Below are 26,684 nucleotides of genomic sequence, written 5' to 3' on the forward strand. Positions count from 1 at the left end.
CTTGCTCTGTCAGTTTTGCCAGTAAATATAAAGTAAAACAAGTGTTGATGGCACCGAGAGTGTTACATACCCGGGCTGTGTTTTTGCATTGCTCTCAATGGAAGCGATCGATGCCCGTGTCACTGTCGCGTCCCAATCGCAGCCAAGTCTCAGCCTTAATCTAAGCAACATCCGAAAAGGCAGCGGCAGCCGCAGCCTCTCCCTGACTCTTCCATCCATCCACCCAACTAAAAATATAATACTACATATGAGCTTTAACCACTCCACGTTTATAGGGATCAAGCCACTGAAAATCCAGGAGAACACAATAAAAAAAAAAAAAAAAAAAAAAAAGCCCTCCTTCTGTCTCTTGTCTCTCTCTCCTCTCTCTTCCTCTCTCTCTCCTCTCTCTCTGTCTCTCCTTTTGCCATCTACATGATCCTTGATTAAACATGGAACAGAGTTAATAAAAAAAAAGGGGGGGGGAGGACTCAAGGAGAGGAAATGCAACTGTCAGAAATCGGGACCGCCAGATTTCCTGGTGAACCTGCCTCTGTCTGAGTCAGTGTCAATCCACCATCTTCCGCCAGTGAACTTGTCTTTGGGTTTTTGTTTGGTCTGGGGGGGTTGTTGTTGTTGTGTGTGTGTGCTTTTTTTGGAACGGGGGAGGGGAAAGGCAAGGTGGGGGCTGGCGGTGGGGGGGGAGTAGGGAGGCCGTGTGTGTCTGTGAGTGTGTTGAGTGTGAGTGTGTATGTGTGTGTAGGGGTCGGGGTGGGGGGGGGGGTCCGTGTTCGCGATCTGAACCTTTGGTACCTACAAGGAGGGTGTCTCACCGAACGGTAGCTAAGACCTCACCAGGACCGCGCGGAAGTGAGGAGTCGCGGCCAAAGGCGCCCGCCGGAGCCTCGTCTCTGGGCCGGACCCCAACCCGAGCGGCCGAAAGGAGCCCCCCGCCCGGATCACAGGTAACAAAAGAAATACAAACCAGTGCACCGTCTTCGGGACTGGGGATGGGAGGGGCAGGGTGGGGAGCCCTCTGTAACTTGGGCATCGGCAGAGAAACTTTATACAATTCCATGAGAAATTTTATTATTATTTTTCCGATAGAAAAGAGCAGAAAGAATGGGGGGAGGGAGGAACGAGATAGAAGTAGAAGGAAGGCGAGACCCGACGCATTCCAGCCCCTCTTCCCTTAGCTGCTCCCGGCCGGAAGGCGCACTTGATGCCGGGAGAGGCGAAGAAGGTGAAGTTCGTTTGTAGACCTGGAACCCCTTTGGGGGGTGCCGGGGAATAAATCAGTTCTCACAACCGGCCACAGCCCCCCCCCCACTCCAATACACACACACACACACACACACACACACACACACACACACACCTTGCCCTTCGCCAAAAGGAAAGGAAAAGATTCTTGACCCCGAGCCGCGGGCAGCTCTCCTCCGGTCTAAGACACACCCGGCAGCGAAAGCGCCCGGAGAGAGCTGCGGCCGCCTCCCGGGTCCCTGGCCCCGAGGCCCGGCGATCCCGCCTACTAACGGACCTGTCTGGCGTTCGCCGGCGCCCGGGTCCGCGCCGCCCGCGCCGCCTCCCTCCCCGGCGGGCGGGCGTCTACCTGCAGCCCCAGCCTCTCGGAACCCCTTGCCCACCGCGCACGGAGCCGCGGGCCTCCGCCGCTCCGGCGCGCTAAGCGCCCTTCGTAGAACTTGAGCGAGGGAAGAGGGGTGGTGAGAGGAGGAGAAAACCGAGGTTGAATGGGAGGGGAGGGGAGCAGGGAGAGAAGAGAGAGAGAGGGGCTCCGAGTCCCACCGACCAACGTCCAAACTTTCGGAGGATGGGTGCGAAGGAAGGGTCATCCCGACCGGGGTGCGGGGGCGCGGGGCGACCGGGGTCCCCTGGCAGTGTCCGCGCCGCCGCGGAGCTGACAGCTTCCCCGCGCCTCGAGAAAGCCCCGGGCTCGCAGTGGAGACAGAACCCGAAAAGACAGGCAAAAGGAGAGAAAACTGCTCGGCCAAACGTGGATGATCCGCCACTTAATCCAAAAGTTAAATCCCGAAAAACGCACACACACACACACACACACACACACACACACCCCAAAGAAAGTGGAAAATCAGGTCCTTCAGTGCCCCCTTCCTCCCTCGGCGGAGCAAATCCTGGAGCCAAAAAAGGGGGAAAGAGATAGAAAAGGGGGGGCAGAGCGGAAGAGATGGTCGGGCTGAGGGGATGTGTGCGAGAGCGAGCGGGAGCGAGCGAGCCAGGGGCAGAGAGGGAGAGAGGCGGAGAGGGAGAGAGAGGGAGCGAAATATCAAAGATTGTGCAAGATCAGGCTGGAAAGATAATCGATACTCGACCTAAATTTAACACAAACTACTCAATAAAAGTTAAAGAAAAAACTTACTTTCCATTTCCCCTGCAGTTCCTACTCGATCTTCGCCTCTTTTTTGTTTTGCTTTTATTTTACTTACAGCTGATCACATCCAAGTAAAACGAGAGGGTTCATTAAAAAATAAAAAAAATTAAAAAAATTAAAAAAATAATCCTCGAACTTTATTGGGTGAAAATCAAAACGCTGGAGCAGAAAGTGGGGGGCATGGAGCGGTCCTCGGGGGTCCGGGAGGAGTTAAAGCATGTGCCGACCGCGGTCTCGCTGTTTGGTTGTGAAGGGGTTGGGAAAAGGAGGAAAGGAAATGAAAATCCGATATGTCTTTATTCTGCTAATTATTATCGTTTTAGCCCTGTTTAAAAAAATGGCTGATTAAGTTGAGTGCGCATGTCTTTGTGTGTCTATTCCCGATATGCACTCTGGGAATGAGAGAGGAGAGCGAGGGAGAGGGAGAGGGAGAGGGGGGAGAGAGAGGTGTAATTAGTGAGGTGATCAACATTCCCCAGACTGCAAATGACGCGCAGCCCGGACTCGGAGCAGCCCGGGAGCCTCGCGGCTTCCGAAGCTCGGAGCGCTGCGGCGGGAGCCCGGGACGCGGCGACCACGGAGAGGGCAGGGGATGGGGACCTCCGGGGCTCGCACCCCACGCGCCCCTGCGCGCGCGACTCCCAAACTTCATCAGACACACACACACACACACACTCGGCAAGGAGGGGGAGAAAATAAAACATAATACCGCCCAAAACGTGCCCTTTAACCACGCGAAAAAAAAATTTGTTTTTATTTTAATGAGGCAAAGTAATTATTATCGGACCAGAGATTTGTTTACTAGGGAGCTTTAAGCAGAAAGAGGAGTGAGGGCAATGAAAAGGTTTTCTCTGCCTAGTTTATTCTGCTACGTACAGGAAAGCACTTTAACGGCGAAATGCGGGGTCCTGAGCAAATATGCAGATGTATGTAAATAAAGGGTGCCTGGCTGTGTGCAAATACCGCTCTGCCCAACCTATGTCGGAGGAGGGATTGCACTCTGGATCTGCAGGCACTCAATGTGAACACGTATCTTTCGTTTGTACACGCAGGAAAGAAAACCCAGGGCGTGGAAGATGGAAGCGGTTAGTTTAGTCAAAGTAAACTTTCACATGAGAATAAGGGATGGTTGCGAGGGTGATAGTGAGGGTACGGTTCTAGCCCTTATGTAATATTTTTGAATATTTTATCAGAATTGCATAAGTTCAGTGTAATAGCTTTAAGAAGACTTAGGAAGAAAACCTTTCATCTTGCGAGTGTGTTGAATTATCTTTCTTGAAGCACATTATGATGAATTTTAAAACCCCACTACAGATCTCATTAGAATGAAATATACTTGGTATTTTCTGGTGCAAAATTTAAGGTGGCTGATTCTCATTTGAAAATCTAATTATCTCTTTCCAATATTACAGATGTGAATATGAGTGACACTTTCATTAAAAGATAATTAACTAAAACTAGGAATAGACATACTTTTAAATACCCCCTACTGAATATGGACTATACTGAATATGGACTATATATATGTATATGTATGTATGTGTGTGTGTGTATATATATATATATATATATATATATATATATATATATATATATCCATTTCTACTCAACGATAGCATCTTGATACACTGCTACACTGCAGGTCACAAGTAGACACCACCTATGCAATGTTTCAAAAATAGGAATTCTAGAGAGAAGGTGAGAGTAACAAATCAAACAAGCTAAAAACAGGAAATACTTGCAATGTCCAGCTCCCTGGACAGGTGAGGCGTCAGCTGCTTTTGAGTTGACAGGCCTTTGAAGTTCTGGATGGCCACTATCTGCTTCAAAACCTTGTCTTAGGCCTTAAGCACCAAATCTACCAAATACCAACAGAAAGGTTTACTGCACAAGCACTAGGAACAACAGAGCCTGCAAACACACACACTTCTGGGCCTGAAACCTTGCGTTATCAGGAAATATTTGGAAAATCCTAAGACTGATGCAAATGGGATTTAAAACCAAACAAAACACCTGGGAGGATAAAAGCATAGTCCTCAAAAGAGCAGACCTAGGCCCTGATCAGGAAAGCGGGTTGCCTACAGCAGCTGGCTAAGGTTACAATGAAAGTGCAGAGGCTTGGAGTGGAGAATAAACCCTAGATATGGTCTTTATTAACAGAAAAAAGCAAATCACCACCATAAGAATCTAGAGTCAGTCCATGTACTAGTGTATTAGAAACCAGGACTACTAAACATTAACAGAAAGAAAATTATCTACTTCTCCAAAGACTTCATTCCATTTCAAACTTGTTTGGGAAGAAATCTGACCAAAGTGGACAGCTTCCTAAAATTTTTGAGTTACTTTCTTTACAGCCCCACCTTTACACACAGCAACTGTATCACCGGTGTGCTAGTGGTGTCTGATTGCACCTCAGTGGGGTTTATCCATGTGCCTTAAGAAATATACATGCCCACGAGGGTAAAATTTAAATTCTCTGCAACTTGCAAGTGAAGAAGGCGTTTATGTAGCGTTACTGTTTACCGAAAGACACCCCAGAGAGCAAAAATTCTGGCTTTAAGAAACAATTTGAGGTGCGTGTAGGGGGAAGAGGGTGAGGGGAAATGAAGGCAGGGAAACTTTCAGGTTCACATCAAAAAAGATCAAGCCCTTTGCGGGAGAGGGCTCCACGTACAAGCTCACTGATGGAAAAACCATTTCCTGCGATTTCAGACTGGTAAATGCGTATGATGAAGGAAACACCTGAGAACAATAAGTCTGTTTCAGGCTCAGGTGAAGAAAGGGGTCTATTTCTGGCACTGAAGAATAGGGAAATGATGATCATTTCGTTTTCAAGTTTTCCTTTATTTCTTTTGCCTTTTTTCTCCCTGAAACATCATCAATAATATTAATGTCATTGATGTCAAAACACCAAACGTCAAATCAGGAAAACCATTTTAAAAATTTTGTGGCTATTTCTCCTCTATGCCCTCATCCCCTCTTTCCTGAAAAATACAGCTGTAGTAGTGTGTGTGTGTGTGTGTGTGTGTGTGTGTGTGTGTGTTGGGGAGGAGAGTTATCGAATTCTAAGTAAGAAAACAAAAGGAAGGAGGATTTGTAAGAGGGGGGCCCACTTTTGCAATCCCTTCTGCAAGCGAGTATTCCTCTTCTAGCGTTTGTGTGTGTGTATGTGTGTGTGTTTTCTTTTGAATCATCTCTTCCTCGTCCTCTTTCACCTCCTTCCTAAGAAGAGAAGCTGGGATGAGGGTCGAGGGTTAATGGGCTGAGGGGAAGGGGCAGAGAGGAACTAGCACAGAGTCAAGAGTTTCCTCCAGGGCTCGGCCTTGGAGCGCGTCAGCGCGCGAAGGGGAGCAGGGACCAGCGGCCGCAGGTCTGCGAGGGGTGGGCCTGGAGGCGCGGAGCGCGGCGCCGCGGGCAGGGGCGCGGCGAGGGGAGCGAGCTCGAGCCCAGCCCGCGGGCTGCTCCGGGGCGCGGGCGCGATCCGCCCGGCTCGACCCGGCTGCGCTGCTGCCCCGCGGCCCCTGGCGCCCTCCTCCTCGGCCCCTGGCTTCAGGAAACCCAGCTGCTCCTCTCAGGTCTCTGCGGACTCCTCGCCGTCAACCTTTGACCCCACACAACACCCCCGCCCCCCATGCCGCTGTCCCTAAACTCTGCACGAACCCACCGCCGCCTTCGCGGAACGTTTGGCTACTTTTAATTTCAAAGTGAAACGAGCAGAGGTTTCCCCGCCGCACCCAGAACTTTCCCTAGACCCTCTTCTGCACTTTCCAGGGCTGCCCCGCCGAGCCAAGCCCACTGCAGAGCACTCGGATCCTGACACCCGGCGTCGAGTTGGGAAAGGACCAGAAAGGGCTACCAGGTGGTTAGGTGTTGAGTGCTGGAAGCAAGGAGTAATTAACATTGAGACAAAAGGTAATTTCCACTCCCAGACTTTTCCTCGGCGTATTTTATTTCCCAAATCTCTGCGGCGGACACTGAGGGCTTTACAATCGGTTTAATGAGTCTTGAGCTGGATGTTCCCCCCTTCTCCCGCCCTGCCCTCGCTGAGTCACTAATAAATACCCCACCTCCCTCTTCCCCGCTTCCCTCCAGCTCAAGACTAGCCCCAGCCCAAGGGGAAAAGGTTCCCAGTCTTTTGACCGCGCTTCCGGGGTCTATAGATGAGCTCAGTTTGAAACGAGGTATTACAAGTGATTTCAGCGTTAGGAACCCTTTATGTCACTTTCAGATCCTTAGCCCCCCTCCTCTTTCCCTCTTTTTGTTGGGTCTTCTCCTCCCGGGGGCTATTTAACAAAGGCAGTCTGTTAACTAACATTTTTGTTTAACTCAGCAACTCCTTTCCAAAACACACTTAAACCTGATACCAAGGTCTGTTATTGTGTGTGTGTGTGTGTGTGTGTGTGTGTGAAGGGGGTATGTATGTATGTAAGGGGGAGACGATGAAGTTGACAGTGAATCGGAAAGTGCAGGGCTTATTGGGGGAAGTGTCACAAGCATTATATTTCTAGTGAAATAATTCAAGAAATAGTGTGGGAGAGCCACTTCTCATTACTATGAAAAAAAGTATATTTTCTTGAGAATTAAAAAAGGGAGGGGGGAGAATTAAAATATGACCTAACATCCAGAATGGACACTCTCTTTGATGGTGAGAGTGAACTAGATGAAATGACATTCAAAGACGAAAGGTATTTTGAGTGTGTATGTACGTGTTTGTGGGCAGTGAAATCCGTCTTTCGCTTATTCCCTCCCCTCCCCCAACCTGGTTCTTCTCTCCTCTGTAGTCTCCTTTTTTTTTTTTTTTTTTTCCAACATAAAAATGACCCCCTCCTGATCCCGGGTTCTATCTCTGTACTTCCATATCCCCATACATATTTCTACCTTTCTAGACTGAAGCCCAGTTTTTGCTTTAACTTCGAAGTAAATCGGTTTTACCTTTCCCCCCCCCCCGGAGGTTCTGACCCGGTGGGGTGTGTGTGTGTGTGTGTGTGTGTGTAGGGGGTCATTATGTACAGTTAGACACAGGTAAGGTAAGGAATGGGGAGGGGAGAGGAATTATAGAGGGTCTGAGGTATAGAGGGTCTGAGGAGGGAAGAATTAAGGGAGGAAGAAAGGAAAGACAGAAAAAGTCAGACGCCCTCTGGCCTTTCAGAGGTCAGGGCTCAGACAGTGCTGTGACCTTCTTTCCCCCTAGGCAACCAGCCCAGTGTTTATAAACAAAATCAGGCAGGTCTCTTCCCAAACAATAGCACTTCACTAACTTCACAAGCACTTCTACAGCTCTTATGCAAATTAATGAGGACCACCACTGCCCCCCACCCCATACACATGCACACTCACTCCATCCAGGGTCACAAGCACACCCTTCTCACAATACAAGGAGATATTTCCAGCAAGAGTATCCAACGAAAATTTTACATTCCGTCTGGGGAAGAGCTCTAAGAGATAGCGATGCAGATGGGAAAAGATAGACAAGTGAGGAAAAACAAAATAAAGAATAACTGATTTCATTGAATAGAAGATACAGTTGTGATCTTTTTAAACCTAAAACATCTATATTTAGTCAATGAAATGCTGTAGAGACAATATATTAACTCCAGCCACTAAATAGAATTATTTTAAAACAGGACATCACATTCATCCAAACATCCACATTTCCAAGACAAAAATAAAAAAAATAAGTCCAAATCTTTATAGTTGAAGAAAAGCCATCACCTCTGTATGTAACATCCCTAAATATTAGACACAAAAGTACCATTAAATCCTACAACAAACAAACAGTCCATCTGATCTAAGTTACAAAATGTATAATTAAATCCATCTTTAATTACAAAAGGCAGCTAGCAAGCTAAATGAATCAAAGATTTTGAAACAAACGTTGTTTGCCAAGGTACGGAAATGATAGCTTTACATTATATTGTCACCAAAATTCCATTTAAGGAATATAAATTACAAGATAGGAAAAAAAAAAAAGTGAAAGCAAAAAAGAAAAAAAAAGAATTAAATGATTTTCAAACTTTTGCTTTAAAATAATTATCAGTGAAAGTCTAACAGAAAAAGGTTAAGGAAAATATACCTCAGAGCAAAAAGATCATCTCCTTTTCTTCTTTGTCTATCAGTCCCCTGTTAAAGCATATGGAAAATGTTTTCAAAATGCCCAGATTTGGCACATTGTCATTGCAAAGAGAGGAGGGCAGTGATGGTGTTAGAGAAAATGGGAAATAAATTCAGGATTGGGTGCTGCCTCCTTCAATGCGGATTTATCTAAGTTTAATTTAATATTCCGCAATCACTGAATGATCGCATATAATTCACCAAGATTTTAAAGGGCTTTATTTAAATACCTTGAGCAACAAGACGATGGAATTTAAACCATTGCGGCCATTGCTTATATATATATATATTTTTAAAATTTTCCTATTAGAACTTTAAGTGGCCATTTCTAATAATAAAAGAAAAAACGATAAAGATTTGGGTTTTTTTTTTAAGGGAGAATGTTAAAGGAGAGCGTTAGTTTTATTCAAATCATTCTGAACGTAAAATCAAAAAGCACAAAATGGTTGTTTGTTAAACACTAAACCTTTAATCGATTTTATTGGCATTCCGATCGATTAGATAAACGGAAATCTATAGCAAACATCAAAGCATTTAAAATATTTTCCCTATCTCATTTATAAACAAAACTTTTCTTTTCAGCAGAAAAAAGTGATTATCAAACGACTAACAGGAAATTCTTCAGATATCAAATTACGATAATAAAATTATTTCCACATGGAAAAGGATAATGACAATGATGATAGTAATTACAATAATGAATAATTCAACAACCCTTTGACATGTATGGAAGAACCTCGAGCAGAACCGCTCTTGAAGGGGGGCCACTTTAAAATAAATACTTTATTTTTAAAGGAAATATTTTTAAGAGACAACTCAAGGGGAGTAGCTTAGGTGTGGCTCTCGGACTAGTGTTAATTTCCCTGCAGTTGCAAGGGAATCAATTTCTTTACCGGCGTTTTACTTCCAAATTGAGTTACTTCTTATTAGCAAAAATTAATATGCAAATGTGAGTGAGCCCTACCAGATCTGCAAACTTGTGTCTGAACCTGTCGTCTACTTATTCTAAAAGGTGATTCCCAAATTATAGAAGGAGGGGGGGGGCGAGGACTGGACTCCCCAAAACTGAATGGAATCACACATTTGATCCTTTAAGTGAAGGAAAACAATTTATTTAGAGATATAAAAACTGCTATCCGGAGAAATGAAACCATCAGAGAGCTTCTGGCATTCTAGCTAGCTGCAGCAAGAGGAAGTGTTGCTGTAACGGGTATTCTGTTTATTTGTTAAAGAAAATCAATGAAAGAGGCTGTAAAGTAGTTAGTGAGGCGTGTGTTTGGGACTCGCGGTGAATCGTGACTCCGTCAGGGTGAACGAGCAGCTCTTCCTCTTGCCAGAAAAGTCCCTGCGTCGCCCCGAGCCGGGGCGCGGGTGCACGGCACCTGGTTCCAGCTCGCCGGTGCTGCCCCGCGGTGCTCGCGCCACCGCCAGCGTCCGTACAATTCTCTGCCCTTTCTGCCCTCGGTCCTAGCAGTCGCTCCCTCCAGGTGACAGCGGGTGCCTTCCCACGCCCTCCCTCAGCAGCACACACCTTTTTCCGCCTTCTCTCTTACTGACTCTAGTCGTTCCCTCCTTCCTTTACGCTACAGGTCTGAACTTCTGCACTTCTTTTCCTTCTACTGGAATCTCACTCTTCTGCATCTCCAAGTCCCTCCGGTGAATCGCCGAATATTTCCTTCCTACCCCGCCCCTCCCCCGTTTCTCTCTCACGCCATTTATTTAGCACCCGGGTCTTCTTACCCTCGCGCTCCTATCCTCTCCTCCAGACATTCCAGAGAGTTCTCATCACACCAGAATGCACTCTCTTTCTCCTCCTCCTCCTCCCCTTGGATTGGAGAGCCGGGGGTGGGGGGGTGGGGGGGGGGGAGCGGGCGAGGGGGGATTGCGAGTTCAACCCCCAGGGGTTTTATTCTATTCTTTTAACAGCTTTACTTTCCCTTTTCTTCTTTGCGTAACCTTCACCTACCTACTAATTTATAACAGAAGCGGTTTCTTTCCCTTTCATTGCCTAGTTTACGGTTCCGGTCCGGGGTTGTGCGTCCCACGCACTCTCCGCACCTCCCCCTCCCCGCCCCCACCAGCCCGCATCGCCCCCGCCGGCCGTGCTCCCCGGCAACTATTTTCATTTACTCGGTTGCCGTCTAGTTGCACTTTCTCTTCTCGGAATAAGTTAGCTCTCCAGATTTAAAGTTCTCAGTATAGCCCCTCTTTATTTGTCAAATTACTTCATTGCCCAAATGAAGGGAGGGGGTTTGGGGAGGCAGTATATCACCCACTTAAGTCCCTTTTAACACCCCAGTCCCACCCCCCGCCCGGGTAATATCTTATGTGAATAATAACGAATTCTGGACGATTTTCCCTCTCAGCCCGTGCAGATTGCTTATGAGTTATTCCTGAGCGGGTCTCAAACGCCTCACTTGCATCTTCTGGCTTCGAGTGGTCATCCTTCCAAACTTCCCCCCTTTCCTCTCCTTCCCTCCCCGGCAGCCCTGGCTGCGAGCGGAGCTCAGTCTAAGGACCTCGTCCTCTCGCTTCTTGTTTCTTGCTGCTGCAGCTGCCGCTGAAATTCGCTGCGGCCGCTGCCTCTTCCCGCTTTAATCCCAGACCTCCAGTCATTGGGCAGCTCCTCAGAGGCAAGAAGTCAACACCATGGCAACCCGACAAGCCTATCAAATCACCGGCTGGTGTGACAGCAGCAACACTGCAGGCTGGAGTGGGCTGGGCAGAAGAGCAGAGTGGCCTCTACGCTCAGGTACACAGTCTGGGAGTGGACCAGCAGCTGTCAGCCCCCACGGTCTGGCTACACAGATGTGCACCACCCGGTTCATACCCCTACCCTGTGTCCCCTCGTAGGTCTGGAGGAGGAAGAGGAGGAGGAGGAGGGGAGAAGGAGAAGAAGGAGGAGGGATGCAAGTAGGCTGGGAAGGGCTTCGGAAGAGACTTTCAAGCTAAAGTAATCAAAGCCCTAGGTAGTGTAAACTAAAGACGCCTTGTGCCCCAGTATTCCATGAAACCAAATCACAGTAGCCTCAGAACCAAATTTAAGGGGTTTGCACAAAGGTGTGGGGCTTTTCTTCACCAGTTCCATCACTTGCTTGAACAAAATTAATGAAACATTCTGTTCTGGAGTTCCAAAAGGATACAAGAAACTGTGGCACTTTTCACTTTTACTGTCTGCTAAGTGTTGGATTCTACAAAAGCTCAACATCACTTTCAGCCATGCTAATTGCTTTGGAAATGACCTAAACTTTACCTGAAACTGCCTTTGCCTTGTTCTTTCCTAAAATGTGTTCTGTGTTAATGTGTGTTCTAGATCTTGATTCTCTAGAGAAGAAACAGAGAAGACTAGGAAATGGGTAACTGGGAAATCTGTGTGTCCCTCTTGGGCCTACCCAGCCTTTGTATTTCCTCCTTTTCCTTAAGAAACTCCCAAGTAGGCAGATGGAAGAAGACAGGACTTTCACTAATATTTTAGAACATCTTGTTAATTAACATAAAATAGATAGAAACTGCATTTTTCTTTTTTGATTTTAAAAGCACACAATGTTTTTGAGAAACACAACGTGTTATTTCTCCATTATAATTATAATTCCGCTGTGAAAACTTTGACAAATAATTGTACAGTATTTTATCATTGATCATATAAACCCCTCAATCACTTATCTCATCGTTGATTTCTAAATTTCAGAACACGCATTTGTCTGTTGAAGTTGGAAAAGGCAGAAAGAGAAATCCATTTAATAGTGAAGTTAATGTGTCGTATTGAGGAAATCTTGTATGAATTCGAAAATCTACCCTTAAGTCCACTTCACATAAACACAATTCACTAAGTAAACAGCTTTCATATTGATCTAACATTTTAACATTTTTAGGCTCTCAGTGTGTGTTTAAATTATCCTTGGCATGCATAAAATCCTAGAGAATTGGAAAGGTTTCTTAAAACAGCAATTGTAATATTAAGCAAGTAGGACAGAGAGCCAATTTTTGTGGCGCTAGAGAAAAATTCAATGAAATCTTGAACTTTATTTCCTTACTTTCTCTATATTTCATTGTTGATGGATCCTAATATTAAAAAAGTGCATTTTCAAAATATAATTTATTACAGGCCCAAAATGGGTATAATAACTGATATTGGAGAAACAGGTTGTGATATACTAGAGAAAACATTTGGACATAGTATGATATTCCCTGTACCGAAACTCTAATAACATGCTGGTAACATTTTCTTATTCTGTGCCACTCTGCAGAGTTGTTCAGTGAAGAACCGCCGAGCACACAGAACTGAAATTTGGTTATAGTTTAAATGGTTATTTCAGTGCCAAGTTATTGACATCCTTTAATATTTTTGCCTAATTCATGTTACATTTGCCATGCACTGAGTGTTTACAGTGGGAATTGTAGGAAGAAACATAATACCACAATTTTAAATTAAAATGCATATATTTAATTCGTTATCTCCCAGAAACAAACTTGTAAATTTAAAATGTTTTTAAAGAGAAGTTAAATAAAGTGTGCAAAAATCTTTCAGTACATTTTGGCTTCAGTAAGAATAAAGGAATACAGGAAATATGATAACATTAAAAATGTTATTATTTCATTTAATGAATGGTACATCCTCAGTTAGTGGAATACCTTAGGTTCTATAATACTATTTGTGTACGGGTGTGCGTCCGTATGCTAGTCAAAGATGTGCACAGATACTGTCATTCAAATATTTATCTATATGTAATATTTCTAATTTAAAAAAATTAAAATAAGATGAAGTTCATAAATTAATATATTACATTTAAATCAAAACAAATATCTAGATATTCTATTAGATCCTTTGAGTTTCTTAGAAATGATTATTTTTTATTATTTTTTCTCTGCCATGTATAGATTATCTAAAATTAAACAATTTTTGAATATATTATGCAGATATTTATTGTGTAATCATAAATCAATTTAGTGTCTACCCTTAAAAATACCCTCAGATTATACGTATATGACCATCTGTTTAAACACAGATTTACATACATACCACACACATGTTGCTAGTCAGCTCCACATTCAAATCTTTACATTTAAAGCTATTTTCTGTACATTTAGTGTTTTCACCATAGGATGCTGTTGGAAGGAGGGAATTTCTCTTTTTAGCTAATGAATAAGATGGTGGAATTAAATGTAGTTTAAGTGCTAAATTTAAAAAAAAAAATCTATGTAAGGATGCCTTGCTCGTTTTCAGCAGAATGGATACCACCTCCATAGAGTTCATTCTTGACCTTACCTGAGTAAGTATTTTAACTTAAAGTATGAGATGCACCTAGAGGGGTAAAACATTGAGCTTAATAGGAGGACAGTTAATAACCTTTTTTCATCCTTGTGCACTATCAATCATGGCTGTCACCAGTCTGCTGAATCAAAGCAAAAGTGTTCTTCACAGATGACTGATTAGAAACGCAAAATCACAAGATCCATCTTCATGGTCACTTTTATTATAGTCATTTTTAAACTGACAGCAACATGCTCAGTTTCAGCACACTGGGCATCACAAATAGTGTCACTCAGTGCAGCTAAGCATGAGAAGAGGTTGGTTGGATTATACTTAAAAATAATTAGGCCCTCAACCCTTTGTGGAGCCAAGAAAAAAGGTATTTCTCTCTCCATCCCCCATATCCTCCCCCACCCCCATAACTCACTTTGATTCCACTGTATCATTAGTTTATATCATTAATTTACCATCTTGAAAAGAGGTGATCAAGGTATAGTTTTATCCTGGTTAATTATCTAGGAATTAGGGAATGAATATGTCCACTTGGGAGTTACAGATAACTTTTTGTCTACCACTTTTTGTAAACTTCATGACCAACATCATTGTTACCCTTATAGTTAAATGGGGTTCTTTTTATATAGAAATGTGTTTTTAGACTAAAAGCCCCAGGAATCTAGGTAGTCAGGTACTAGTAAATGATACTTGCTATGAAGTATCACTGAAGACATCTATCTGTTGAAGGCATCTAATAGCATCCCCTGGATGCTGTAGCATTGGAATTACTGGGATTATAACTATTTAAATGTATAATCTTAAGGTGGTCAAGATATTAACTATTAGGTGGCTATGTAAATTCTTGTTTTACCCCCTACATTACTTCCTTTTCAGCCCTAGAATATTGAAGCAATGACAAATTTGAAAAACCAACAAGTAGAAATACATAAAAATCATTAAACTAGGAGGTTTGAAACAGTTATGGCTGAATCAAATGATAAGGAACTTTGTCTTTACTTAGAATCTTGATCTTTATGCTACAAAGATTACCCCTTCAGGTTTATTTCATGCTATTTTCATACATTCCTTCAGAATATTTTGTAATATTATAAGGTACTAATGATACAAATATTTATATGGGAAAATTTTAATAGAAATATTTCAGAATATGTTGTGATTCTCATGCCCATTTTACAAGCTCCTTATTTCATATTTCAGAAAAGAAAACCCAATTGAATTTAAATTTTAATTTAGTACTTTTAACCAAAACACCCATTTGAAATTTCTATACAGTTATCTTTTCCTTTTATCTCAAATGTTCATTTCCTTGTTAGCAGCCGAACCCACTCACATACAGAGAGAGGAAGAAGGAGAGAGAAGAAAAATTATCAATGATATTTCTTTATATAGTATAATGCCTTCATATTCATTTTCAAACATGTTAATATTCTACTTTAATACCTCTCTGTAAATCTACCAATTCTTTTCCTCCGTCTCTACAAGCAGATACACACATACACACATACCTACACTCCTTTATTGCTTTATTCTAGGTTATGAGAATGCTTTTCTTCTCTGCACAAAATACATAGATTGACAAGACATATATAATGATATATCTATACTTATATAGATAGTAATAGGTGCACAAATGTACTCTCTATGTATAAGAAGGCTAACATTAATTTCCTTAAATACTGTACTTTGTTAACACATATTTTTCTGTAAAATGGAGACATTATGAAATATCTCAATCGGCTATTTAGTTTGATTTTACATTCTTAGGCGAATGAAATTGTCTTAGAATTTGAATAGATACATGTGTTAGTTGATATTTTAAAATATTTACACTTCATAAAGATCAGTGACAATAGTTACCGATATATTGTTAAATATGTAACATTAGGATTAAATGAAATGCTTACATATTTTAAAAGCTACATAGTTGCATAGATGACAATGTAATAATCACTTTAATGGCTTCATTTTCAGTTTACTTTAATGACAAAACCGACAAAATTTGTGTGTGTATGTGTGAGTGTGTATGTATGTGTGCTTAGTTTAGATAAATTTATACTTTTAGAAAGGATAGTATCCCATAGAATTCAATATTATTTTTTAAAGTTAACTTTTGGTGTAAAATATCCTTTGTGACTAGGTTATACTAGTCAGAATATTTATAGAAAAGAAGATTTATTTGAAATAGCTGGACTCACTACAGCACATTTAAGCTACTAAAACTAATTCAGTGAAATGATATGCATGATTTTTGCCATCATCTTGGTAATCTGTATAGGCGGTCACTATACATCTTAAACATTAATCTTTAATATGCATCATAAATATGAACATTCATAATGTTTATAAAGATTATAGATCTGGAATCATGTTTTCCGCTATAGATGGGTCTTAATAAACAGAAAATAAAAATAATTTTCCTTTATATTTTAGGAATTTGATCAAAGCTATTTAAAAATTAGTTTCTTTTGAAAGTTACTATGGAGAATCATTGAGAATTTTATGTTTTGACGTAATTTGAAAACAACATTCACTTACATTTAAAGCATTAGAGTTAATTTAGATAATTTTTTGGGAAAAAATATCAGTGTCTTTATTTACTTGAAATGTTTATCAGACTATTTTGTTGCTGTTAGTTTAAAAACCTATCTTAATTTGTGTGTATTGCTTGTGCTTACGTTTGCTTCATTCAGAATGTTCCTGTGTTTAAGTGAATACATAAAGTATACAATCTTATTTAATAGTAGAATATCATATGACATATGGACTAGCAAGAAATCTCATAATTTAGTTGGTAGAGGTATATTTAATATATAAATACATATTCATCAAAGAATATTTTAAACTAAAAAAAGACAAATGAAATGTTTGTGCATTTCATTTGGGGCTGAAATTTATATTTGTGCATTGCATGTAATATATGATATATACATACATATACACAATTACACCTAAATACTCTCAAATTTAGATTACTGACTTCTTTAAATGGTAAAATGCTGTCACACACAAATATTACAATTATCTTTGCCATACTTGGTTTATGCAGCCTGAATATGCAGTTATGGCATTTCTCTCTTTTCTGAGATATGATTTTCCCTTGATACTGGAATTGTTCTTTGTTATTAAAAAAAAAAAAGAAAGCTGTTATATGAGTGTCAGTTTGCAATAAATGTGTGAAAAAATGTACAGTCAGGATAGACTGGCCATCTTTCAGTGTGTCTTTTCTACCTGGGCTTCAGGGCTCCAGCTCCGTACCAGTGATATTTAAAGAGAAAGGAAATGAAAGCAAAGGTCATACAAAAATCACCTTTAACATTTTATAGTAAAAAAGAGAAAATTTTGAAATATTTACAATAATTTGTTATGTAATTTTATTTTAATTTTCTTCTGTATTAATTTTCAAAATCTACTATTATAACTATAGCTCATTTAAAATTGTCATTGTGTTCAACTCTTACTTCTTACTTACAGAAAAAATATTCAGCCCTTTAAAATCTTTAAACCTGAAATTATTATTTTCTCTACCATTCATATTCTCCAAAGCTTTCTGCCACTCACCCACTAAAGCTAAAGGATGCATTTTATAACAAATATACTATTTTGATCAGCATGCACTATTTTACCTTGAACTTTAGTTTACAAAGAGATATGCAAATAGATTTAATGACAACTTTTCAGAATGCACCCCAAGATGTTAGTGATGTTTTCAAGTAAAAAATTTAGAATAATATGATATAAAGATCCTTTTTTTTTTGATAGCTAAAGCTTTTATATGTAAACCTTCACTTATGTATTACACAACCACTGAAGAATTTTAATGTATTGCAGTTCATTTTGCAATATTTGCACAAACGTTCAGAGTAGTATTATGTTGCTTAGTTATTTCATTATATTATATTTCACATTTAGATTTTCATTCGAATTTTCCCGTTTTCAACATTTGGATATCATCTCATTAGCTATCATAAACCAGTAGTTTAAGGAGGGGTAATTCTGAAATGTAAACACCCCTTCTAGAATTTTACAGCATTGCCATGGCAGCATTACTTTCCCCCAAACATTTCCCTGTTATGATTATAAGAAAAGATCAGATGCTGTGGCAATCTTTTTCATATGTGATCTTTCTTTCGAATTATTTTCAAAGTCAACCGTCCTTAGACCTTATTTTCATCTCCACAAAGCATTAAGTTTTGCTTCTTTGTAAAATATTTCTTCATAACATATCTTAGTTTAATTCACTTTTAGCAAAAGAAACACCCAAGCTCAATCTGGAGACCTCCTTCCAACATAATTTAGCTGGACCTTTTCTTAGTAAAGGTTTTCTGGTTTTCATTTTCACTTCATATTCTCAAATAAAAGATCCTTTGTTGTCTACCATTTGATTGGACTTAATGAAAAACACTCCATTTTAACTTAACAGTATTTCCTTTTGAATTTATTATATTTAAGAACACTGTCAAAAATCAAACATTTAATCTCAGGTTTTTGTATTTCAAAATATATTACTATCACATGGCTCAGTGAGGTGATGTAAAAAGTATACTGAAAAGATTTCAAAAAGAAAAGCAAAAGCGAAAAAACCCAGCTTCATTTTAATATGAAACTAAATACTATGGCTAATGTGCAGATTGGGTGCAGCAGCTGACTGTAAAGTCAAACATGTGACAGGGTGCCAACAGCGGAATTGTGCAGTATTGACTAAATGAGGTTCACTGATTTGTATTGAGGCTAATATCTTCTTTAAACAATTCCGTGTAAATTGTGCGTATAAAGTCATTGGAAGCTATTTCTCAGGACAGCCTCGCTGGCTAGCTACCTGCTGGAGTGAGGAAGATAATCAATAGGAAGAAATAGAGCCGAGCATGAGCCTGGGAAGCTTCAGAGCAGTTAATGCTGATAAAAGTAGATGATGTCAATATTTGGGAATAGCACAACTCTAGGATAATAGACAAAAGAGAAGTGCATATGTTGCAGGGTGTTCAAACAGGGGCAAAATTAAAAGCCTAAGTGGCAGATGATGCCCTAGGCTGCAAAAGACATTATTTATTACAGGTATTGGTAAATTTCTCCTGAAATCCAAACAGAGCAAGATGTTATATGAAAAAGGTACCGAACTTTTCTCAGAAGCTTAAATACCCATTTCCATTTCAATGGCCAGAAGGTTTCTGCTCATGATTAGTCTAGGAGAGATTGTCCTCCAAACATTTGGCAGATATATATTTTTACATATGTAATATTTCATGTCTCAGGAAGAAATTGTATTTTTTTTAATTCTCTAAGTTGTTTCCAAGATACAACAAATAAAATAACTTGTAAAAGATAAATGAAAATAGGCTGTCAGTCAAAGGGTGAGACCAAAGAAATAAACGAACCTAATTGCCTTTGCATATACTTGTGATTATAGCAGATGCCTTATTTTTTAAAGGTAGTAGACTCATTGGAAGTGAGGTAATGGTATATTTGTACTAATTTAATACTGAAAATCAGTTTTCCTCTTGCTGTCAGGCGATGAAATTTTGTTCTTCTGTGCTGATCTTTCTGTTGATGTATTATGACATAGTCTGTCAACATGAACAGATATGTGGAAGGAGATTGGGTGACTGAGACATACAACCTGCATAGAACTCTTCTTGAATTTTAAGCATGTTATCGGGTTTGGGTACAACAAGTAAGACTGTGCTTGCTTTAAGAGGCTGTATTTTTACATAATTTAAGCCCAAGCAAAACAGGTGGTCTATGTGACAAAGCTTTCAACCTGAATGAATGAGCTAAATCCAAAACACGTATTTCAGAATACCTTTATAAAAATCCCTTACACATCATAAGTTCGTTCCTTTAAGAAAAAAAAAAATTTGCAAAATATAAGTTTCTGGACAAAGAGGAGAAATCCATTCATGGACACGTGATTATCAAACATAGCCATTTTCTCCTAAATTGAACAATTCCACAACTGTTCCATGTTTTTATTGTCACAGATGTTTTTATTGTTTGGTGTTAGATATATATCAACACATAATTCTGAAGTTAGGTAAAACAACCAAGCTTTGATAGTTTTCACTTAAAATCAAATGTAAGAAATGTTATTAGAAAAGCAAGTATATATATCTGGGACCTAACACTATAAACATTATTTTTACCCACAAAAATACAGAAATAAATAAATTTTACCCCTGATATTCATTTTATGCTTTTATTTTAGGAATAACTATTTATTTTGAAAAAAAAAGACTTTTTATTTTTTTTTTTTACCAAATCACACATTGGAATTATTAACCCAAGTCACTGGATTCCAATTAAAATAATTTCATATTCCAAATATATAATCTTTGTAAGCTTTCCTACAAATAAAATTTGCTTTTAAAAAAATTGCAAGTATGTTGTCATAAATCCTCTCTTTTCATCTTAAATACAGAGAAATAAAAGATCCTTGGTCATTCTTGAATTCTAAAGAAGGTTTCATTTCAAATAAAATATGAATTTTGATTTAGAGACACAGAAAAAAATCTTTTAAGATCTATACTTCAACTAATTTGTTAATCTTGTGCCACTTTTAGCATTTGTCACACATATAGACCAGGAAATTGGCTCCATCTCATTCTAGCTCTGTATTGAATTAAAAACCTCCACTGTAAAGAAGAGCATGATGTGGGGAACGAATAAATTTAGTTCTTTCTTTAGTAATGCACATATATTTCCATACATTTCACATCCTCAGGGAGCCTATGAATGCATTCAATAAATACAAAACTATAAACTGTAATTCCAGAAAAGGGAAAGGTTTAAACACTTTTCTCATTTTAATATACCATTTTAAGTGTGAAGGATGAAAATTAAATAATTTCATACATTTTATTTTACTTTTTTTTAGCAGACACCTTCAGTATTAGAAATAAATCTAAAATAATGAATCTTAGTTGTTTCTTCCACTTGCATAACATTAGCAGTTTTAGATCAAAACAAATTAAATATCAGCAGTGACAAATTGAGAAAAATTTGAATCTATGTTTGCATTCAATCCACCAAAGTCCACCCTGGCTAATTTAGTAGACATTGTATACAAACCATTTGTGTACAGACATTAAAAGGAGTGTCCATTCCTATTTCGTGTTTCTAGGCTGACAGAAAAGGTAGCTTTCCATAAAGTGTGATAATAATGGATAGATTTTAAGCGCGATGGGTGCATTTCTATGACGATTTTGTTAAAATGAAATATGCCCCACAGGTGAAGGAGATTACTAACTCTGATATAGACTCGCTGAAGGTATAGTTCACTATACTTTCAAGCATTTGAATCTGTGACTGTGTTCTGAGGAGACCGTTCAGTGTGGTAGATTTATGATGGCCTCATGGAAACCGGAAACAGAGCTAGCAAAGATTATGGCATACTTGTTTAGAAAGACGGTGAACTGAAGGTCCCTGATTTACACTAACATGTATCTTGATGAAACCATAGTTTGCAAATTGCCTTGAGTAGTCATCTTTTATTAACTGCTTGATAGCTACATAAATGTACATATCTATTTTAAAACATATCAAGAATGCTGATACTGTATTTGCAAGAATTTTCTTTTAGATCTTGAGGTTAAAAATATTTTACTTACCTATTTCTATTTTCTAAATACCTTAGAAATTAATATTCAGTAAAAAAATCATGTCAGTTAAGAAATACATTCCATAACATCAATAGTGAAAAACTAAAAACTCCAGTAATATGAAGAATTCTGAAAAATTTCACAGTATATCTGCATATTAATTAAGAGGTTTAAAGTCTTTAAGGTTTTGGTTTTTTCACATTTATGTTATTATTCAAGGATAAAGAAAAGACTGAGCTTCAATTGTCAACTTAAAATCCATCACTCCCTGACTCATTCCTGTTTCAAGTGTTTAATCAACATGGTCTTCGTTTGAAGGATGTAGCCGTTTCTCCCTTATTTTGTGAGGCCAGTGAAGATACTCCCTGCCTAATTCAGGAATGAAATTGTGCACATATATGCTCATAGACCTTTTTTTCCCTACGGGAAGTCTTATCTGTGTATGATTAGAAATGACAGAATGCATGACACACACTTGTAATCATTCTGCTATGCATTTCCAATTGCTGAGAACTTTATTCCTCGCCATCCCTTTTTATTTTTATAATAGTCGATAGTGTCACTATTTCAATTTAGAAGAAACACAATTTTTTCCCCAGGTCTCACAATACCAATTTAGATGCTCCTACTTAATCTGAGAAATTAATGTTTGGGAAAACATGAAGTGTTACGTGATTAAAGCTTTGAAATTGTTGAAACCACAGCCCCTTTAAAATCCTCATTCTATTGGTGCCATTCTCCTTGTATTTTACAGTTGAGGAGCTTGGATGCTTAATGCTGGTATTGTGTGAAGTGGGTGTTCCTGGAAGTCACACTTATGAATTATTATGTGCCCCAACTGCTTCCGGGCATAAAATTTCTCTAACAGACAGCAGCTGACAGATTGGGAGAATCTGGCACAAAGTGTCAGATAACGTCTAACTGTAATGTAAGTTTTGAAAGTATCTTTTGGGTCTCTTTTCTTAGAGATTTAGCAAAAACAAATGGAATATATAGAAAGCACATATTTTTGCTATTGGCCTAACCTCTTTAGCATAGCTCAGCATCTCAGGATACCTTTTTTTAATGGTAAAAAACACATAACATGAGATTTACCTTCTTATCAAAATTTTAAGTGTACAGTATTCAACTATAGGTGCAAGACTGTACAGCCAATCTCTAGAATTTTTTCATCTTACATAACTGAAACTTTTTACCCAACTCCTTATGTCCATGTTCCCAAAGCCCCTGCAACCATTTCACTCTCTGTTTTTATGAATTGGACCATTTAGATATTTCACATAAGTGGAATCATGCAGTATTTGTCTTTCTGTGACCGCCTTATTTCACTTAGCATAATGTCCTCAGGGGGCATCAGGATACCTTTCCGGGTCTAGCCTTATTCTCCCTTTCCTTGGGGGGGTGGTCACAGAGAAGGGGCTCATTTGGAATGTTCGCCATGGAATAAAACAGTTCACTTACTAGGAGACTACCATGGGAGGGGAGTCAGAACAGAAAGGCTGGTGGATTCTTACAGGAAACAGGTACAATGAGGTTCGTAGCCACCATTTTCATCATTGATGATGGTTGGGAAGTGAAGTGAATGTTAATTGCGTGTTCACAGTGTGATAAGGGCTTTACGTACATGGTCACTTTCATCCATTCAAGTCCCCACTGAGGTAGATACTGTTATTATCCCCACTTTGCAGACGAAGGAAATCAAAGCAGAGAGGTGAAATAACTTGCCCAAGTTGATAGAGCACTTAAGTACTAGACATGGGATTCAGCCTTCCCCTGAGCACTGTCATGCTGCTTCCCTAGGAGTCGCTTAGTAAAAACTGGTCTTTGAATCCAAGGAAGTAAAAATGTAGTCTGTATCAATGGAGGAGAAAGAGCTCTTCCATCTTTTCTCCTAGCTAAGAAATAAGGAGAAAGTATCCTTGGCCAAAGTCTGCTGACTTTTTCTAGCTATTTTGTCCTAGGGTAAACAGAGTAAACATATCAGAGTTAGATATATTAATACATCCTAGGGTACAGATGTCAGAATGTTCAATGTGGCAGCTTTAATCTTCTAGGCTTCTTTGGTGGTTTGGTGTCCAGACCCCAACTATGCTCAGTGGTGTGAATTTACTGATGGGTTTGTAGAAGATGCGCAAATTTAGTAAAATCCAAGTATTCCATGTGAGTCGATCTGTTTTCAATTACTTGTTTCTGTAACATTAATAGGAGTTACTGATGGTGTGCTTCTTTCCACAACTGTATTCTTTAGTTGTAGTTGTTGCATTTACATGCTATTGTCTGAGATCAAGTATAAACCTATGGTTCAGTGGGAGAATTTATTGTTTTTTACTCCTTAGATAGGATTTAGTGCTTAACTTTCTATATTCTCATCAATGATTGCTTTTATTATTTCTTCTGCATTCACTTTTGTTCAAAAAGACATTCATTAAAAATTACTTCTTTTGTTTACTCATGAGTTGCAGATGATGTGAAAATTGGTGATACCCATCATGCCAAATCCTATTACAGGTGTATACTCTGTTGAGGTAATATAGATATTTTGCTTCATTAAAAATTATAACATTTACTTATGTGTATAGGATGCTTTGTAAACAGTAGGTGCCCAATATGTGTTAACCAAGAAAATACATATTTGCTTTGATTAAAATATGATTTAAAAGGACCACAAGCCTTTGATCTCAACATTGGTTATTCAGGTTTGTTAAATTAAAGTTTACTTTTTTCCTCCCTTAGGCAACCATGAGGATGAGGATATAGGCAAATACAGGGTGCTGGCACCTATAATGTTGGAGACAGGGAATGTCAGAGGTGCACAATTATTATTCAGCAAACAATAGAGCGCAGTACATAAGAGTGGAAGCATTGGAATCAGTGAAAAGAGGGTTAGAATTCTAGCTCTAGTTAATATGGTGTTGTGATCCTAGACCAGTTATTAACCTCTTCAGACCTAGTTTGCCTTTTCTATAAAGTGAGTATCATAATAACAGGGCCAGATGCCTCAAGAGATGGTTTTTAAATATTCTGTGGAATAGCACAGAGCCTGGCATTGTGTAAGTACTCAGTAAACTTTACCTGCCACTATTAATATATAGGATATTTTGATGGCTCTAAGTATATATTGGTTTGCTATTTGAAAATTTTGGTTTTTGGTATGTTACACAAATGAGTGATCTTTCAAATCAAAAATTGTTTTCTTTTGAGGATTCTCTTAAGAATCAAAGCAGACTCAAATCCAAGAGGAAACTCTTTAAAAACAGAGTTGTAATTCAGAATATTATGATTCTATAAACTTGTTGAGTTCAAAACATGAAACTTGAATAATTTGGTCTTATATGTGGTAGAAATAACCTATAAAAATTTTAAATTAAGTAGAATTTTCCTTTCATAGTTGGCATGGGATTCACATTTTTCTTAACATCTTTATTGGAGTATAATTGCTTACAATGGTGTGTTAGTTTCTGCTGTATAACAAAGTGAATCAGCTATACGTATACATATATCCCCATATCCCCTCCCTCTTGCGTCTCCCTCCCACCCTCCCTATCCCACCCCTCTAGATGGACACAAAGCACCGAGCTGATCTCCCTGTGCTATGCAGCTGCTTCCCACTAGCTATCTATTTTACATTTGGGATTCACATTTTTGAACTGTGCTGTGGCTTCAATGGTGAATGAGTTACTGTCTCTATATTTTAAAAACTTGAAGCTCGATGGCATGTTTAATGACCAAAATTATGATGTAAGAGCATTAAGGTAAATATTAATTCCATGAGAGTAATTTAAGAGTGTAAAGTCAGGATTTAATGTATGTTGTAGGCTACTGAGAATGCCATGTTTTTTCAAACGTTCTAAAGCTCTACATCTGTCACTATTGTGTATGTATGCACGTGTGTGTGTGTGTGCGCGCGTGCGTGTGTGTTCATGAACTGAGAAAACAAAATTTTAAAAATTCCTCTTTTAATCCGGCTTTCATTGCCTTGTTTGTAGGAAAAGAAATAGTGTTTTCCTCTCTCACTCTTAAGTGAAGAATCTATTTCCCTGAAGGAACAATTACGTGCATGCATAAACTGGCAGACAAGGCTTATGTTACACAGTCATGTAAACAGTGAAGTCGTTATAAATAGCGAAATTTCTTCAACAGAAGTAGTAATATTTATGATGTTTTCCACATTCCTTCATTTTTAAGTTTTCTGCTTTCTTTCAAAGTCTGATGGGCAGCGCCATACATAACTTTTGAGAAAGAAAGGCAAAGCTCTTTCCCTTTATTACTGACTGGAATAACAAATATCCCATCTCTTCCTCTTCCCTCATCTGTCCTTTGACTTGGGTGACTTGTGCCCTCGTGTGTGACCACAAGGCACCCTTTCTGTTGACAGTTACAAGCAAAGTAGAGATGCTCTGTTGGACTGTATGCACAGTCCAAATAAGCCAGGATGTTCAGGATGATTTGGGCAGCAAAAGTGTAGGTGCTTGAAGCACGGTATAGCCATCTTGCTGGACACTTAGACAAAACAGACAAAAGGACAGAGATTGAGCATTCCTAAATTTTCGACCATATTTCATTCATAAATGAAATGAATTAGATGACTTAGGATTTTCTAACTGCTAGAGACGAAAAAATTTCTCATATTAGATTGTTGAAATTAAACCCACTTTTCAGAGTCTATAAGCTGTATTTGGTAAATTTTCTCTTTTTTTTCCAAGAAAGATATTAGGCATTATTTTCTATTCTAATTTGGTATTAATGTTAAAAGCATGTCTGACTGCCATCTGTTATCATCAGGTGGAAATCTAGTTCTTGAGCTTAACTCTGATATTCTGTATGCCAGAACAATTGGGAACCAAATACATCTCTAATGCTGATTTCCTCACCCTGGACTGTTGCTCTCCCAATGTAACCTCATGATAGAATTAAAGTGATATATATTCCAAATCTTTTGAAAATCATTTGTTCTTAACCCAAAAGCCCAAGAGTAAAGAATGCCTACACGCCAACAAGAGAAAGGAAAACAACTAACTGGCAGAAAAAGAGATAAAGAACATGAGCAAAGCTTTGTTAATCTTTAATCTTTTCATTAGAGACTTACTCAGTCATATAACTAATATATCTTGGGTGCTCACGGTGCCTGAAGAAGGGACGTTGTAGAACTGGAGGTGCAGAGTACAAACAAGACTAGAATTCCTGCCTATTAAATGGGAGTGAGATGAACATTTAGTACTGGTACAATGTAATGAAGCAGGCAATGTTTCTTAGAAGGGCTAACTTCTACATTACAATTTGATGCATAGACATCATATCATAAACATATTTCCATCATATTGTAGAT

The 26,684-nt window shown here is 39.2% G+C and overlaps 1 protein-coding gene and 1 long non-coding RNA gene across 10 annotated transcripts in view; one reads left to right on the forward strand and one right to left on the reverse strand.

Moving 5' to 3' along the window:
• ZFHX4 (zinc finger homeobox 4) overlaps positions 1-5,755 on the reverse strand; it is a 180,582-nt gene extending 174,827 nt beyond the window's left edge. For 3 of the 5 annotated variants that reach the window (XM_082363362.1, XM_082363358.1, XM_082363360.1), the window contains exon 1: positions 2,378-5,755. The gene's annotated coding sequence lies outside the window, so the exon portion shown is untranslated. Of the gene's footprint in view, positions 1-70; positions 626-2,377 lie in introns of those variants that run through there. The other 2 variants (XM_082363359.1, XM_082363361.1) reach the window with 1 other exon arrangement.
• The window catches only part of LOC309614824, a 60,572-nt gene continuing 34,335 nt past the window's right edge, over positions 448-26,684 (forward strand). The window contains exons 1-4 of one of the 5 annotated variants that reach the window (XR_014236391.1): positions 448-540; positions 800-944; positions 6,161-6,301; positions 11,055-11,252. This is a non-coding gene — a long non-coding RNA (uncharacterized lncRNA). Of the gene's footprint in view, positions 541-761; positions 945-6,160; positions 6,302-11,054; positions 11,253-26,684 lie in introns of those variants that run through there. The other 4 variants (XR_014236392.1, XR_014236393.1, XR_014236394.1 and 1 more) reach the window with 4 other exon arrangements.

The sequence above is a fragment of the Balaenoptera borealis genome, assembly GCF_965194805.1.
Source record: "Balaenoptera borealis genome assembly, chromosome: 17".
Classification (NCBI taxonomy): Eukaryota; Metazoa; Chordata; class Mammalia; order Artiodactyla; family Balaenopteridae; genus Balaenoptera; species Balaenoptera borealis.